The sequence below is a fragment of the Haemaphysalis longicornis genome, unplaced genomic scaffold (genome assembly GCF_048455015.1).
Source record: "Haemaphysalis longicornis isolate Haplotype H1 unplaced genomic scaffold, Haemaphysalis longicornis Haplotype H1 scaffold_1, whole genome shotgun sequence".
Lineage (NCBI taxonomy): Eukaryota > Metazoa > Arthropoda > Arachnida > Ixodida > Ixodidae > Haemaphysalis > Haemaphysalis longicornis.
Window position 1 is genome coordinate 364,579,091 of NW_027526203.1, and position 13,274 is coordinate 364,592,364.

The following is a 13,274-nucleotide window of genomic DNA, read 5'->3' on the forward strand; positions in this document are numbered from 1 at the left end:
CATCTCGTCGTCAGGCGTCCTGGGGGTGCCCGACGAACCGGGCCCCCAGGACTTGGACCCCTTTCGAGGGCGCTTCGTTTGAGCCGCCACCGCCGCGGGCGTCGGGGGCGCCAGAAGTGGCACGGGCGGTGCGGTGGCGATGGGAGCCGATGCGGGGCCCCCGGTGTCCATCCCCTCGGCACCCTCCAACGCACTGGAGGACGGGGAGGGAGTGGCGGGAGCGGCACCGGTCCCGACGGGAGCGGTTGGCACCACAACCGCTGCTGCCTCAGCAAGCGGTGTGTTGGCGGGTTCGGCTGCCTGAAGCAACCCAGCGGGGGGCGGGGGAGGGACCAAGTCAGACTCGCTGAACTGGGTCCCTGTGGAAACCAGACGCCGCTCCGCCCCCGGCGAGCTGCGTCGGCGTACCTCCCCAGGGGGAAAAAGGCTTCCGCGCCTTTGGGAAGGTGATGTTCTCAGTGACCTTGATGTTGATTATCGTTTTTCTAATTGAAATTTTTTGCACTTGCGGCCCCCGGCAATTCACACAAGAGAGGGTGTTGAATGGACAGTTGTCTGTAGGATGACCCTGTGACGCGCATTTTGCACACGTTGTTCGGCCACGGCAAGAGTTTGTACCATGCCCGAACCGCTGGCACTTAAAACAGCGCCGTTTCGGGATGTAGGGATGGATGGAGCAACGGATAAAGCCGGCATTTATATGTTGTGGAATTGCTGAGTGGTTAAAGGTCAAGATTATGTGCTTGGTGGGAATCTCCTTGTCGTCTCTGCGGATGGTGATGCGCCTCACGGCTGCGACGCCCTGATCCTTCAAGTCCGCAAGGAGATCACACACTGGGAGCTATTGAGGCTCCGGTGGGGTGTGACCCTGATGTCCAGATCAGCCAGTCGAGTTTGAGCTAGAAGCTTTGTGGCCTGCTGCTTGTCGTTTACCTCGACAAGGACCTCACCAGTCCCTTGTTTTTTAGCCTCGTAAGATGTTCCAATTATGCCTTCGAGATATTTTGCTATCAAGAACGCTGACTGCGAGACAATAGGTTGGGCTGGATTGAGGGATTCCATCAGAAGAAATCGAAAAAAAATTATCCGGTTCAGGAAAGGTTAAGGATGGAAATGGTGGAAAAGATACTTCGGTGTGGCCCCTTAGACAATACCATATGGCATAGTATAAAAGCAGGGAGACGGGGGTACTTTCTTCGTCAGCCTTACCCTGATAGCTGAAGAGGTCCCGGAGCTCCCTGCCTTGTAAACAGACAGGGAACCCATCCGCCGGAGCTTGAACTGGGCTCCAACGGCCACCGTTTGTGGTTTCTGCCCTTCACCTCAAAATTGCTGGCCATGGTAGATTACAGCGTGAGTATGGGGCTCGGGTTCCGCGGTGTCGCGTATACCGTCACCAAGATTACTCAAGGTGACAGAGACAGTTGACAGAGACGGCGTGAGCTTAGTGGAATTAAGTTTCTGATCTACCTATAAGACGGGCAGACCTGAGAAAAGCCAAGTTAAAGCTAGTGAAGACCACCAGCTTCGCTGTGTCCTCAGTACTCAGTCTTCACATCTCAATGGCAAAGGCGGCCGATTTTTTTAAAACTCAATTACCTCATTGTATAGTCTACGGAGTCAACTAATGCTTTCGCATTATTAAATCAGGTCGGTTGGACTGCGTGCCGGCCTGCCTTTGCTTGGGCGGGACAGTTTGCCGCCTCCAAGTAGCTGCACGAACCACAATTTGCCTGAAAATAGCTGTGGCTCATATCGGCACCTGCATGAGTGCTCCCACGAGCTAAACAGACGACGGGACGTTTGACATCAGGCGAAAACGGTATCTCTGTGTACCGCTCGCGCTCGTTAAAACCCGCTGAGAAGGCCAAATACCACAGTTCGAACTGAAGGTCAAATACCACAGTCACGTCTGTCACTTACAAGAAGAAACGAACCACCGGAGTCCCGGTCGTATCCCAACCGACAGTAGCTGGATGTACCCTATGGAAAGTCAACACAAACGTCTTAGCTGCAGACGTCGTGGCGGCGGCACAGGAGAAAGTCGTAACGCACAGACTGAACAAGGACGGCAGTCTCACTGTCACCGTATCGTCTCTTGCCGCAGTGAACCGCCTTCTCCAGATATCTACTCTTGCTGGCATGGCTGTGGATGTTCGGGTACCCCACTCTTACATGGCTACCTACGGAAAAATCGAAGGTGTTCCCCTCGAGTATACGGACGAGGACCTTGGAAACTACCTACGCGACCAAGGTGCGTTATCCGCCCGAAGGCAAGTTTCCTACCGGCCTAATGATGACGGCGTCGTTACTGAATCTCTCCGAAAATGTGTGATTCTGGAGTTTAAATCAGGTTCACCCCTGCCGGAACGTATGTTCCTTGGCTTCTGCAGCTTTCCGGTGACAGAATATATGGGGTCAGCGAAGCAATGCTTTAAATGCCAGACATGGTCACATCGCCAAAAGCTGCAGAGGACCAGTGCGTTGTAAAATATGCTCCGGTGCTCACTCGCACAAGGACTGCACCTCCCGGACTCAACCTCAACGTGCGAATTGCGGAGGCCCACATCCCGCGTCGTATGGAGCTTGCCCGAAGAAAAAGGCTGCTACTCTTGCTCGCAGTGTCGAGCAAATCCAGGGCAAAACTACCAATCGACGTGAACCTCCGTCGAACCCAGAGGTTGTTTTTACAACGGTTACTTCCTCATCGAACGACGCACCGCTTCAAAGCCCACCACAGAACAAGTCATATGCGGGAGCACTCCAAGAACGGACACCGCCCAACCCTGCTCAACTCTCAGCTGCTACTAAGGACACAACTTTGTCTTCACAGCGACGTCGTCGAAAGAACCTCGACGAGACGGCACATCAATCCACTCAGCCAGATGTTGTGAGTCTTCTTATTCCCATGCTTTTCACGGCTCTCAATGCTCTGCTGCATGCTAACCCGCCCGCTCAATATATCCCTAAAGTCGAGGCTGTCTTGGCCTTGGAGCCCCTTGTGACGTCCTCCTTCAAGGTGGTGCAGCGGGGTTTCGGAGCACAGCAATAACGACGAAGTTGGCAATCACCCCTCCAAAGGTGTCTCTCAACACTAACATCAAGGACTGCACAATATTTCAATGGAATGCCCGCGGCCTGCGCTCAAAACTTGCAGATTTCGGTCAACTTGTACAGGCTTACCAGTTTCCATTCCTCGTAATCTCGGAATCCCGCGTTGAAGATCACTTTCGGCTAAGAAATTATTATTTCCTTCACTCGCACCGCCTAACGGGAGTAAGTCGGTTGTTCGTTGGTTTTCGGAAAGATGTACAAGCAGCAGGCGTATCCGTCCATCCTCACGATACTGATGAATATGTGTGTGCCACCACTATGCGCGGGACTCAACGATTTACATTTATTGCTGCCTACTTGGCACCGGGGGCTGCATTTGATGCCCGCAGGCTTGAAAATATAATTGGAGGCCACGCCCACCTCACATCATATCCGGTGATTTCAATGCACACAATGAAATATGGGGAAGTGCACATACCAATTCTCGTGGAGCAAGGCTTGCTTATCTATTTATCAATTACGGTATCGAACCTCTCAATGACGGCAGCATCACCTACATAAAAATACTACAATCAGCAGCTGTATTGACCTTTCCTTCGTGTCAAACAGCTTCCTCCAAAAATTTACTTGGCGTACAGATTTGGAAACGACCGGCAGTGATCACTTTCCGATTTTAATATCTTATCAAGACGCAGCTGTGCGTCGACGTAAAAGCTATGTCAAGCGCACAGATTGGGAAGCCTTCAAAAACCGCACTGACGTGGGAATAACCGCAGCAACTAACGACAGTGACATAATACGAACTATGGTTAATTGTCTCACAGAGTCATCAAAGGCTGCGTGCCATCCGTAGACACGCTGAGCGTAAGGCGCGACGTACTAAAAACTTAGAGGACTTGCGGCAGGCTCGCAAAGCGCAAAGACATGTGAGACGTTATATAGAAAAGTTAAACCGGCAACGGTGGCGTGATTTTTGCGCAGAATTAGATGTCCACAAACCACCATCGAGGATATGGCACGTTATAAAAGGTATGTGCAACGACAACCAGCAACTGTATCCTTTCGAGGCGCTTTCGTTACACGAAGGCGTATCACAAAAAGAAGCTGCTGAGGAGTATTGTCGGCTCATATCTCCAGTATCCATGCCTCAACTATCCCCTCAATGTGTCCCCGACATGTCTGCCCGCACCCGGAGCTCAGAATATGTTTCGCCTGCGGTCGTAACAACCCGGGCCCAAACCACGCTAACGAATGTAAGCCGAGATGCAAATTGTGCGGCGGACCGCACGCATCGGGCATGGGCAACTGCAAGAACAAGTTCAAAACGCCATTTCTAGTCCGACAGCGTGAGCGCGAGCGCAAGATGGCGGCCGAAAAGGCGGCAAAATCTGCCAGCCAGGCAAACAAGGTCCGGTTTCCCGGAAAGGAAGAATTCCCGAACCTCCGAGAAGCGGGCTTACGTCACGCGAGCCGCAGCAAGAGCCGCGGCAAGAGCGGAGAGAGAGGGAAGAGCGGAGAGCGGAAGAGGAGCCAATCACGCAACCGCGCGACTTGGGCGACCGTTGCTAGGCAACGCGAGGAAGCCGGCAGCGCCCCTAGCGGCGCTGGCACCGCGCCAAGCGGAGAACGCGGGCGCTCCAAGACCCCGGCGAGGAAACTGAACGACCCGATGACGTCAAAGATGACGCAATTGGAGAACACGATCAAGATGTTGCGAGAGACCATCAAGCAGCAGCAGGAAACCATCAACAAGCTCACGGCAGCGCAGAAGCCGGCGTCCCCGTTCACGTGGACGCTCGGATCGGTCCCCAAACCGGCGAGCTTCACGGCCCTCGGGGTGAAACCGATGGCTGCGGAGCCGTCGACGCCACCGGCCATGCCGTTTACACCGGCGCCGGAACAGCAGAAGATCCGGCCTCCCCCAGCAAAGCTGCGCAGGAGGAAGGCACCGGAATCGGACACCGAAACCGACAGCGCCATGGGCGAAAACAGCTCGGGCAATTCTCAGACCTCATCGGACGACGGCATCAACTACGCCGTCAGAATTCGCAAGATGAACAAGAGGCTCCATTGGCACGAGCGGGAAATCAAGGTTCTTAACGAGAAGGTGACCCATCTCAACGAGCGAGTGAGTCGCCTGGAAGTCAGAGTGGAGAAGGGTTTCGCCGAAACGAAGCAGTCAATCGAAGAGCTCAAGCAACTCATCATGGGCCTAGCAAGCAAGACAGGCCACGGTGACCAGGAACAGCAGCAGGGTCCGACTCCGAAACATGGATAGAAGACCCCAAGGCGATCAACTCAGGATTTGGCACTGGAACGCGAACGGGTTTCGGTGCCGAAAGGCAAGTATTACAGCAGCACCTGCGATCGCTAGATGCATCGGAACTCCCCGACGTAATAGCGGTGCAGGAGACGCACGCGGAAGATCCCACGAAGATGACCCTGCCTGGATACCGCGCACACGCCTGCCCGCCGAGCGCCCGCACCTGCGGGAAGGGGGCGGCACAAGGCGTGTGCACGTTCGTCCGCAAAGGCATAGCGCACATCAAGCACGACAAATTCCTGGGTTCCCGGGATTCAGCGATAGAGCTCTGTGTAACCGAACTGGCCATAGCGGGACGGCGAAGCGGAAGCAGAAGAAAGGGGAAGACGTCGACGACGGTCTACGTTTCCAACGTCTACAGTAATCCGCAACACGGGAAACAGAAATTTAAGACGCTGTTTCACAAAGTCAAAGAAGCCACCCTTCAGGCGGGGAGGGACGTGGCGGGAAGAGGAGACGCGGCAGCCATCGTCTGCGGCGACTTTAACGCACAGCACACCGAACTCGGCTACACGTACACGACGGCCAAGGGCAGAAGCCTGCTGGACGACGCGAGCGAAGCCGAGTACACGTTACTCACGAACCCGGCGCACCCGTCACGCATCGGAACGTCGACTGCCCGAGACACAAACCCGGACCTCGCCTTTGCGATCCTGCCCGACGGCGGGACCGCGAGGTGGCGGAACACGGGCCACAACTTACTTGGGCAGCGACCACTTCATCATCGAGATCACGATGCCGCTGAGCCACTCCCGCGAGGGAAGCGGCGGCAAGGTTACCAAGCACAAACTGGTCGACTGGCACAAGTTCCGCGAAACGGAGCTTGGAGAAGTCGAAGACATCGAAGCGTGGACCGCCAACATGGTGGCCGCGACAGAGGGCGCCACCGAAGAAATCGAGGCGCCGGGTGACGTGGAGAGGATGGATCCCCGCCTCGCTCACCTATTGGGGGCCAGAAGATCGCTCCAAATGCGACGGAGGAAACAACGGCATAACCGGACGCTGCGCAAGCGGGTGGCCAATCTCGGTCGCGAGATCGAGAAATACAGCCGCCAGCTCTGCGCGCAACAATGGTTCGCGCTATGCAACCAAGCCGACGGGCAGCTGCACCGCGGTGGTACATGGAAGTTACTGCGACAGCTCATGGACGAGACCAAGAGCAGCGAATTTCAGCGCAGCCGAATGGCGCAGATATTACATACCACCGCTAGACAGCTGGGCGAGGACGAAATGCACAGGCGTCTCAACGAGAAGTACCTGCCGTCCACCCAGCACGAGGATCATCCAGACTACGCGGGCCCGCCCAACCCCGAACTCGACCGAGACATCGAGGAATGGGAGGTGCGACAAGCCACGCAAGATTTGAACTGCCGGTCGGCCGCTGGCCCCGACAGGGCAACAAACAAAGCGCTGCGAAACATGAGCGACGCGGCCATCTCGTCGCTCACCAGCTTCTTCAACAAATGCTGGCGCAGCGGACAGTTACCGAAGATATGGAAGACGGCCCAGACCATCTTGCTGCCGAAACCCAACAAGCCGCCGGGGATAGAGGGCCTGCGACCTATCTCGCTTACGTCCTGCGTGGGCAAGGTGCTGGAGCACGTCCTCAACACCCGGTGGAATGGATACTTGGAATCCCGTGGGATGTACCCGGATTCGATGCTGGGGTTCCGGGCGAAGCTCGGCACCCAGGATGCAATGTTGCTGCTTCAACGAGAGATTCTGGAGCCCCCCGACGGGGTTCCGAAGAACGACAGCCGCGCGATCCTGGGCCTGGATCTGCAGAGCGCATTCGACAAGGTGCGTCACTCTGCGGTCCTGGCCCAGGTGTCGCGCCTCGGGTTGGGATCAAGATCCTACGAGTATATACGGTCCTTCCTCTCTCGTCGCACGGCTCGGCTGGAGGTGGGAGGAGTCAAGCTAGAATAGCGAGAACTGGGCAACGTGGGCACCCCGCAAGGCTCGGTGATCTCCCCGCTCCTCTTCAACCTCGTGATGATCGAGGTGGCGAGGGGCCTGGAGAAGCTCGGACCTAACATCAAGCACTGCATATATGCGGACGACGTCACCATCTGGGCGACGGGCGGCAGCGACGGCGACGTCGAAGCCGGCCTGCTGGCAGCGGTGGACGCCGTCGAGACCGCGCTCTCGGACACGGGCCTCCGGTGTTCGCCGCAGAAATCGCAGCTCCTGATTCTTCCGCCACCTGGCCGGCACAGAAAGAAGGCGACCGAAGAAGCGGCCCGCAACATCGTGGTCCGCACCGGAGACGGCGAACCGATCCCGCACGTCCCGGGCCTCCGGGTCCTGGGCATGTTCGTGGACGCCGTCCAAACCAACAGCACGGCGGTGAAACACATCACGACCAAGATGGGCATCGCCACGCGCCTTGTGAAGCGGGTCTCGTCTCGCTCGCGAGGCACGAAGGACGAGAGCCTCCTGCGTTTGCTGCAAGCCTTCGTGGTCAGTCAGGCAGCTTACGCGGGGGCTTTCCACCGCTGGACGCAGGCGGAACGTCAGAAGATCGACGCCGCCATCCGCAGGGCGTACGCGGGGGCCCTCGGGCTCCTGCAGGGAACCAAGACCACGGCCTTGCTGTCTCTGGGAGTACACAACACGCTCTCGGAGATCAGCGAGGCACAACGAGCGTCACAGCTGGCGCGCCTGGGCAGTACTGCCGTGGGCCGACGCTTGCTGGCGAGAGCCGGCCTATTGCCTCCGGGCGAAGAGCCGACGACAACATCGACGACGGACGAGCTCGTTCCCCTGCGGGACGACCTCGTCAGACGACTAGTGGTCTACCCGCTCCCCAAGAACACGGACCCGGAGCGGGACGGCGGAAGAAGGGCGGCACGCGCTCTCGCGCTCGCCCGGCAGTACGAGAACGACGACGGTGCAGTCTTCGTTGACGCCGCGAGGTGCCGGGGAAGACGCGACGCGTACGTGACGGTGGCGATTCGGGCGAGCACCGGGGAGCTGATCACGGCGAGCAGCGTGCGAGCTCGGACGGCCGGCCAGGCGGAGGAGATGGCGATCGCCGCGGCCGCGGGCCTACCGGGCACCCGCACGGTACTGAGCGATTCCAAGACGGCGGTGCGCAACTTCGCGCGCGGCGTGGTGTGGAGCGGTACGGCGCGACGGAGTCCCTGGAGGCTTCGCGGGCTGCGCGACAGGACCGCGCCAAGAGTATCGTCATCAAGTGGTTCCCGGCCCACGCGGGTAGGGAGCTGGCACCCAACATCTGCAACCGCAACGAGGAGGCGGACGCTGCGGCTCGTGGTCTCGCCACGTGCCGGGCCGCGGCCGATCGTCCGCCACACCTCGTCGACGACGGTGAGGAAGACAAAGAAGAAGCGAAGCCCCTCGTCGACTACGGCGGGGTGCTCCGCTGGCACCGCGACCAAAGAAGAACTTTCCCACCTCCGCATAGGGAATTATCCCGGGCCGAGGCAACGAAGTTCCGGCAACTGCAAACGGAGACCGTGCTCACGCCGGCGCTTGCGCGTCACGTGTGCCCGGAACTCTATGAGAGTGCTACGTGTAGCGTCTGTGAACTGGAGACAGCGACGCTCGCCCATATAATGTGGGGATGCAACAGTGCTGTGCGCGATGGGGGAGACAATGTGCTGTGCCCGACGGACACATACCCTCCGGAAGTGCGCGTGTGCGTGTGTTCCACGGAACTCCAAGAACAGCGACGGGCGATCCAGCGGCTCGAAGACGCCCTGGCGAAGCAAAGGCGAAAGGGGATCTCCAATCCGCCTACCCCTCCCGGCAGCGATGCCAGGGACGGTGGGAAGGACGGAGGAACCCAAGTAGCCGGAGCTAAGCCGGGCCCAAGTCTCCGAGGTCTACGTCCAAGACATTAGGACTCTTACCTAAGTCTATGACAGGGGTGAAACCGAGCCCTGCGTGGCCGGTGTAACCCTGCACGCCGGTTTCGTTCAATAAAGTCTTTTCTCTCTCTCTCCCCGACGTAACGCCGCCAAACGCTGTAGCCGCAATGGACCTTCCGTTTTCTATTCAAGAGCTCGACACAACCATTTCAAATGTCAAGAAACGTTCTTCTCCAGGTCATGATGACATACCTTACGAAGCGATTTCCCATATGTCTCACCATTCCCGCCTACGCCTTGTGGAATATTACAACTCAACCTGGCTCTGTGGTAGTGTTCCTACAGAATGGAAAATCGCTAAAATTACTGCAATCCTAAAACCAGGGAAGCAACCGACAAGATTCCCCTAATTCCGGCCTATCGCCTTACTAAGCTGCATTGGCAAAATCATGGAAAAAATGACATTTGAGAGAATTACCTGGCACTTCGAAAGCAGAAAGCTTTATCCACCTGAAATGAATGGCTTCCGGGAAAAAAGATCCGCGATTGACAACATAATTGCTTTCGTCGCTTCACTGGAGGAAGAACTACAAAGTGGACACATACCGACGGTAGTATTTCTTGACATAAAGTCAGCATTTTACTCAGTCTTGCACACTGCAATTCCAGAGTCCCTAGCCGCCTTTGGTCTTGGTGGAAGACTGTACGCCTGGATTGCGAGCTACCTCAAAGGACGTGAAATTTTCATGTGCACGCAGAAGGCCCAACTTCCCATCACAGTATACAGAAAGGAGTGCCTCAAGGGGCCGTCCTAAGTCCTCTGTTATTCAACCTTACGCTTATCCACCTAAAACGTGTGCTCCCACCCGGCGTCAAGGTCACACTTTATGCGAATGACATCTGTATTTGGTGTGCGGCAAAGTCACGTCGTACAACGCAACAGCGACTACAGAAAGCTTTGAGCAATGTGTCTGCGTACCTTACGTCCAGGGGTCTCCGCCTTTCTTCCGAGAAAAGCGTTGCCATGGCGTTCACCCGCAAGCGGATAACCCAATACCCTCTAATCCTTGGCGGTCGTTGTATGCAATACGTACGAACCCAAAAATACCTTGCGATAATCGTGGATCGTAACCTATCCTGGGCGCCGGAAGTCAAGCGATTACGTACTCGCATCTCTGCGGCGGCACAAGTTATTGGGTATCTTGCCGGAAGTCGATGGGGCAGCGACTGTAGATCCATGGTGCTGCTCTGCAAAGCATATGTAGACGGCTTGCTGCGCTACAGCCTGCCTGTTCTGCAACGGCTGTCGCCCACATGTAAAAAGCTGCTGAATGCGGCTAGGAATAACGGTCGGCGTACCTGTCTCGGCCTTCGTAAGGGCTCATCGTGTGTTGGCACTGTCGCAGAGGCTGGTTGGTTACCTTAAGATATTCTTAGAATGCAGGAAACATTTCGCATATACTTGAGGCATACGCTGCACGCAAAATCCAAATTCTTGGCAGGTATTGTAAAATGCAACAAAATTTCGAGCTTCGCAGAAACGATAAATACTATTGCAAGACTCGGACGCGGGAGACTTGAAGGACGCGTTTAAAGACGACGCAACCTCGCCGAGAGGCCGTTGCAAAAAGCGATGGTCAAGAAGGCGCGAGGATGAAAGATGAAGAAGATGGTGTGGTGCTCGCGTGCGCCACACTGATGATGAGTTGCTAGGTGGGATTGGCCATTCGAGTATCAGTTATGAAAGAACGATGACGCCTGTGCTCACACTATAAACATCCCTGTACCTACCCAACGACGACAACTCATGCCATCTGGTTTTCCGCCTTGGACTCTATCACCCCTATGCATAAAATTAAACATACATGGACTCACCTCAAAAAAAGTTATGCCTCAGATATGCCTCCTTCAATTAACACTTGCCCATATCAGCAGCAAATACTCTCATATGACCCACATTTTTACTGATGGCTCATCTACGCCTGACTGCAGTTCTTCCGGGCTCTTCATTTCATCAACCGGCCAAGCACTTTCATACCGTCTTGAGCGCCCAACGTCATCTACATCTGCTGAGTTTCATGCCATTAAACAAGCACTTCGCTACATTCTCCGCCAGCAGCCAGCACAGTGGGTAATCTCCACAGATTCGAAAACAGCACTACAAACCCTTCGACGGGCCAGCTGCTTCAGCATTCACGAACATATATCCCGTGATGTCTCCTACCTAAATCATCTAGTCTGCGTCACCGGGCACCGCGTGATACTGCAGTGGATCCCTGCCCACTGCGGCATCATAGGCAATGAAAAAGGAGATGAGGCTGCTAAGAGAGGATTGCGACTGCGGAACGTGAGAAACATCTTCTTCACGAAGCACGATGCCTCGAGATTAGCAAAGGAGCTTGTTTTCAGGGAAAGAAGCACCTTCTGGTCTCGTCCGGAAAACCACCAGCCATTCCTGCATCATGTCGATCCAACATTGGCACTGAGGTTACCGGAGCGACTTCCACGTCAGCTAGAGACTTTTCTCCATCTATTGCGTCTGAACGTAGCGCTCACAAATACCTACCGGTATCGCCTTCGCCTCACCTCGAACCCGTATTGTGACAATTGCGGTTCATCAGAAACCGTCAAGCATATTTTACTAGAGTGCCCTACGTACGGTCAAGAAAGAAACAACCTCGCACAGAAGATCGAGTGCCTCAACCACAGCTCCATAACTTTAAAAGCACTTCTGGTACCATGGCCATCTCCCTCGTCTCAGCGTAAAGTGCTGACCGCATTATTTGAATACCTCAATGACATCGGCGTCGCTGAGCTAATATAGGACCAGAACTTCCTGCACTGTGCAACCGTCTACAGACTTTTAAAGACGATAGTCTTTCTTGGGCTACTTAAACCCAGAAATTTTGGTCTGTCTGTATGTCGGTCTGTGTGTGACTCTTTTCTTTTTTTTTGTGACTCGATTCAGCCACCCGGCCAAAGTAAAACAATGCCTGCGCAATAGTCTTATATCATCATCATCATAATCACCAGCCTATCTACGCCCACTGCAGGGCAAAGGCCTCTCCCATGATTCTCCAATTACCTCTAGTCTTATATAGTCACAGGTAAATGTGCCCGTCTAAGTCCGGTGTGATGTTCATACTTGTCAATATTGTTGAAGAACAACAAGACATTACGCATATATAAGAGAACAAATTAATACAGAAGTGATATTTGCAGCGTTCCTTTATAAAAAATCGTACAAGTTTGATTTTGACGAGATTAAATACTTCATCAACTGAAGAAAAAAATAGCACTCCGCTGTCGCCTGCTGTCGCCCGCGCCATATAGCTTCTGGCGGCATTTGAAGAAATCAAGTGGCAAGATTTACGAAAGGTTCCACTAGATAGGTTCCACGTTCTGCTTGGAACGCACGTGGACTAGGGAAACGCGGTTCTATAAACGTTGAAGTAGGGCGCCTCGATTCACACGCGTCTTCGCCGTACGGCAGCGTTGGCATCGAGACACCCGGTTTGGAGCAGTGGAACGCGGGAAATTTAAAATGATTTAAGCAAACCTTTGGCGTCTTTACCTTGGGAGGAGCGCGACGCTACAGGAACAACATGAGAGGTGAGCGGGAAATCGAAGGGAGGCATTTACTTGGCAAGAGTCGATAAAGGCTATCGTCTTTTGACGACATTTGCAACGAAAGGAGCAGATACGCGGCCAATTTTTTTTACGTGTCTCACTCACGGTCCCCAACACACACGCTGCCTCCTTTTTTTGCTTCTTTTATTTCCTTCTTTCTTTTTTCTCTTCCTCCTCACTTCCTATTGCAACTTTATTCCCTCCTCCCCACCCCGCAGAGTAGCATGTAGGCGTTAACATGCCGGCAGACCTCTCTGCTTTCCTCTAATAAAGAGCTCTCTCTCTCTCTCTCTCTCTCTCTCTCTCTCTGTCACACACACACACACACACACACACACACACACACACACACACACACACACACACACACACACACACACACACACACACACACACACACACACACACACACACACACGCACACACGCACA

General features: G+C 54.9%; 1 protein-coding gene across 1 annotated transcript in view; it reads right to left on the reverse strand.

Annotated features, from left to right (window-relative positions):
* Nucleotides 1-13,274, reverse strand: part of LOC144171173 (uncharacterized) — a 166,043-nt gene that overhangs the window by 58,367 nt on the left and 94,402 nt on the right. The window lies entirely within an intron of this gene.